We start from the raw sequence: 5,283 nt of genomic DNA, 5'->3' as shown, positions 1-5,283 counted from the left end.
CACACAAACAGCTCATTGAGGATGAAAGTTCTCAGCTTTATTTTTTTTATTTTATTTTTTTTAAACACTAGTAACATTAGTGTTTATTCAAACAGGATTTTTTTTTTTTTTTTTTGCATCATCACCTGCCTTTTTGTGTGGTCTTGATGATGCTCTCGCACCACCCTCTGCTTGTTTCGGGGGACTACAAGAGAGTTTTCCTCGTGTCCTGGTGGAGATGTGCCCTAACCTGGCTGATGCTTGTATCCCTGGCTACTAAGCTTCCTCCAATTTCTGCCCAACGCGAACAAACGGGGTAACCAAGGAAACGTTACCCCTTACTCTGCTGCTCTTGGAGGAAAAACACAAATGCGACAAAACAGCGCGAAGATGATGCATCTACCAAGCTATAAATGTAACCACAAAGGGAGTTTGACTTGCTGCTTGTAGTAATGCTGCACTCTGGCTCCACCCCAGACAGAAGGTGCTTGGGAAACTTTTTTTTTTTTTAATCCTATCACTGCTGAGAAGATAGCGGGCACAAGGAACTGTGTAAATGCTCTAACATAATAGAAGTGTACTCAAATTTGTTGTATAGTGCAGGTTTACTGGAGTAAGGGGACTTCTGTGAGGACTACCACTGCACAGTCTTCTGCAATCTTTGTGGTGAAGTTCCCCATTCTGAGCTGATTTGTTGTCAGCTTTCCACCTTGTTACCCTTTGTGAGGAAATTTCAAAGATCAAAAACTGCGCTGCGGAAGAGAGTCTGTGTTGTTCTGCACAACTCTGCAGTCTCCCCTGGCCTCAAAGAAGCAGCACTCCAATCCTGGGAACATTTGTCCTTTGCGTAGCTCTAGACTCATGCATAAACTTCAGGGTGATGATGCCTCTCCATCAAAAAACAGCACTTAGAAAAATCAAAATAATATACAGATTTATTATGACTTTTTAAATTATTTATGTATCTAGTTTCTTTCAGTTTCTACACAGGCAGAACCCAAACCCAACTCTCCAGAAAGACGCCATTGTTTGTGTAAATATATTTGGAATTTTTTGTGTTGACCTGTTTGCAGCTTCTTCTGGCTAAAACGAGTGCAACAGCTTTCCCCTGTTTTTTATTTCAGAGTTTTGCTCATATCAGTAAATTAAGACTGCTGATGCCCTTTTTGCTTCAGTCACTTTTAAGTTAAACATCTCATTAGAACGCATCAGTAGCCCAATTTGTTTCACTGTGGCTAGTTTGCAGCCCTTAGTATGAAATTTAAAGATAAATTTGTTTCGGGAAGCAAAATGGCAGGAGGGAAAGTTCCAGTCTCACATTTTATGAATAATGGGACCTATTTTAAGCCTCTGGCTGTCTGCCACCGAGCAGAGGCCCAGGGGAATATCACGTCTTCCTGTTGTTTAAAATGCCTTGGCGTCACAGCACAACACTCCACAACACTGCACACTGCTAACCCCTACAAGCTCTGCCTAAGCAAGTTGTAGTAAGCGAACCATGACAGCACTATTAACATGAACAGCATGGCAGTTTTTAGTAAAAGCTAAATTTGATCTTCATTGTGTATTATTTGTATTTCTAACTAAGCTAGGTTGATGTTTTTTAGCATGTCCCCCGTCAGAATGTCTTTTTAAAATGTTGACTCATGGACAAAGTGCATTTTAACTTGTTTATCACACATTTGGTGGATATTTTTATCCAGAACAACTTCCTCTGAGCCTATAACCCTGGCAGTATTTGAGCCATGCTCTCTGTTGCCAGGTACTGTTAAAGCCATGCTCTGCACCTTTTTGTTAGAAACTTGAATTTTTATAGATTTTTCCCAACGGAAACATGTAGACTTTTCAATATTTTAAAGTCACAGTGAAATGGTAGTTAGAGCGTCTTTAGTGAGACAGGTGAAGCAGCAGTTGGGCAAAATTTAGTTTTGAGAGGGATTTGATTGGATCGCTCAAGAGTGGGCGCAGCTTAGCAAGTGCAGAGCGACACAGGACTGTTGTTCTCCACCCACACCTCCCTCAATAAATTAGGTCTCAGCTAAATTCCGGAAATGTAAACTAAGTTTTGCCAACTGTTGCCCAATCCACATCGAGGCAGGGTTGGTCGGGGTGAGCTGATTGTCACAATCGCATTTCATTGATTTGTGTAAATGCCCCTGAGTTTAAGATGAGTCTTCAAAAGTATTTTTCTGTCATACAGAAAGAGAAAGAGGAAGGATTTTGATGTGAAACACTCAGAGATGTTTTTTTGACAAATATTTGGCATATAGCAAGAGATAGCAGAACAACTAAAATGGCACTCAGTAGGGCGTGTACCTCCACCAAGGCCAAACAATCCTAAACATGTCTGTCTAGCTCCTCCAGCTTATTATCTGGATCTGAGCCAAATTGTAGAGGCTCATCGATCTCAACACCATAAATATCTCCGATTTTTTTATTTATTTATTATTTTTATATCAAGATCCATACATTATTTCCTTAGAAAGTTAGGAAGTTGGAAAAATGCCCGCAATGTCTCACAATGTCTTGCAATTTTAAGGCAAGTGATAAAAAAATCCTGGATATGCCCAATTAACCGGATCTGCCCCAAAGTTTAATGGGTTCTTCCCTGGCCCACACCAAGGTCGGTGCAAATTGGTTCAGTACCTTTTGCACAACACTGCTGACAAACAAACAGAGAAACAAGCAAACCAACAAACAGACACAGGTGAAATCGAAGCCTTCTTGGCCGAGGTAATTAGCACCAGCTTAACCATCTTGGAAAATTCCTTTTTGTTTCACTGTCCTCGGAGCAGACTATAGCTAGCTGGTCTTTGGAGATTGGTGATTTGGGAGTTTTCTCAAAAATGATCCTTAAAGCAGGTGCACAGAACCATGAATGGCGAGGTTTCTCGTGTACTGAGAGCCTCTTGCGTGGTGTGCTTTGCTGAGGAGAGAATGTAGTGTTTTACAAGAAAAAAGGTGCCTCAGAGGAGCCTCACCAGCCCCGGCCACTCTCAAATGTGTCGAGAAAGACATTTGGATGTGTGCGAAGCTAAATTTTTATCTCAGTAACCCTACAATATGAAACTCAATCTTGTCAGTGGAAAGGAAAGTCTGCACTTTGCCAGTTCAACTGTTGATTGTATCGAAAAGCCAAAGTTTTTATCTGTTTTTTTTTCTTTTCTTTTTTTGTGGCGCATGTGTGATGTGGTGTTGTTGCAGCATTAATGGCTCGAATGTATTTAACTGCTAACATGGACCTTATGTGCCCTCATCTTTTCATATTTTTGATTCCGTCACGTTTTCTTTTTTTAAAGTCAGATGCCGCTAAACATACAGTAGGTTATCAGCAGAGGTCTCTTCTCTCGTTCACTGTTCCTTTATTCTCTTTAACGTGCCAAATCCGACATCACTAAAGGCCTGTGAAAGCTACTGCGGGGAGTGCAGCCTGCAGTGAGGCATATCAGTTACAGACTTTAAAAATAAAAAAAGAAGGAAGAGGTTGGCATATGCACAAAGAAATTAATCAAATTCTCAATGCATTTTTGTTCAGGAGAACTCTGTGAGAAGAAAGGTAGCCCAGTATGCGTGTTTTTCAAGCAGCGTAACCAGTGTGTAGGATGTGCATTTTGAAGCAACATTAAGCAGGATGTATGTGCAGTGACAGTCTAACCTCTTTTTCTAAGGCGGGCTTCATGTGTGACCTGCAGTATTGTTACCTTTAACGTCCTTTTGCCATATATCCTCTAAATTGATAGTGTGAGCTCGTTTGTGTGTGTCCACGTGCGTTAATTGTTTTTCTGTACAGGTTGCAGAGCTTCATTGGCAGGCCCCAATGAAAGAACACACTGTGCGCGTGTGTGTGCGCGCGAGCACATGTCCATGTGTCTGGGTGTGGTGACACTTAACTGTTGCAGTGATGGTGTCTCTAAATGTTTTGTAAGCCCCCCCCCCCAAACTGGCTGGTCTGTGCCAGAGAAGAAAAGAAAATTGCTGAAGCTTTTGCACGAAGAATCAGAACACAAGGAAACATAAAAGAAGGGAAACTTTTTTCATACATGAGAAACATTTTCATGTTTTACTTGAAATGCCACAGCTTTTTGTTGGTTTAGATTTGAGATGCAGGGGTGCAGTCTCCATTTAGTACTGGCTGTGAGAGTGCGTGTGTGTGTGCGCGTGTGTCTGTGTGTGTGTGTGTGTGTGTGTGTGGTGCTGTGCGTAAGCAGCGAAGGCCGAAAAATTTGTGTACGGGCTGTTTGTTTGTTTGATAATGTCGGTGAATGTTACTGATGCCACAGTCCTACATTTCAGAGTGAAGAAGCAACTATTTCTTGACCTAATGAAGGACAAAGTTGTGCTCGTCCATATTTCTGAGATCAGGTGCAGTGAGCACTTTGGTGGAATACTTAATAAGGATTCGATAATCTCAGATTTTCATTTTCAGCCTCAAAATGATATGAATGAGGTCCAGCTCTGAAGTGATAGTCGTCAGAGCATGTTTGTTCGTTTGAAAGTTCTCCTGGTCTCCAACTTTGCCGCTGATTCGGTGCAGAAATTCTGCAGTAATTGTTGCACTACTGTTTTCCTCCCTTTAGTGAGGGCTTTGATGGCACCCATCCTTAATCCCTCTTAACTGTCACAAAGCTCAACAATGAAAACGCAGGCCCATATTTACAAATCTGCTTGGCACAGGGTCAGTTTAACCGCTTTAGTCTTGTTTTGTTGCCAAGCCAGCATGTCTTGACTGTACGGATCAACAATCTGCAGGAGATTGAGTATCACGTAATGATACATAATCATCGCAGCTGCCATTTTTACCAGTGCCGAGAAATACTGATAGATTTTCTGTGAAGTAGCGGAGAGAAGAGGAGGGAAACCCTATTTCCATTCGTCGTCTCTTCAGTTTGCCCCTGCTAATACAATCACATAATCCGACCTATGATTCCGAGAAAAACGGTGGACATAATGACACGAGCACCCAGAAAATATAACGCAGTTCAATGCAATAATCCTTTATCCAGTAAGTACTGCCTTTGTGACGCTTAGAGTATAGTGTTCTGTTTTTGGTGAGTGTCCGCAAAAGTCTTCATTCTTAGGTGTTTCTCTTTCTGTTACTGTTGGTTCACCTGGTGGACAGGTGTTCACGTTGTTGTGTCCACTGTTTCTTTCTGTAGAGCGGTTAAAAACATTGTCAAACCCACAATCACGTACTGTTCCTTTTTCTTTTTTCTTTTTTTAAACATTAACATGTGTTTGTAGGAAGCCTTTGAATGGGCTTTAAACCGAATGAATGTCGAGGGTTTCAAACTCTGTACTTGCAGA

The sequence above is a fragment of the Xiphias gladius genome, chromosome 6 (assembly GCF_016859285.1).
Source record: "Xiphias gladius isolate SHS-SW01 ecotype Sanya breed wild chromosome 6, ASM1685928v1, whole genome shotgun sequence".
Classification (NCBI taxonomy): Eukaryota; Metazoa; Chordata; class Actinopteri; order Istiophoriformes; family Xiphiidae; genus Xiphias; species Xiphias gladius.
The sequence above is the reverse complement of the archived record's forward strand: the minus strand, read 5'-3'. Positions refer to the sequence as shown.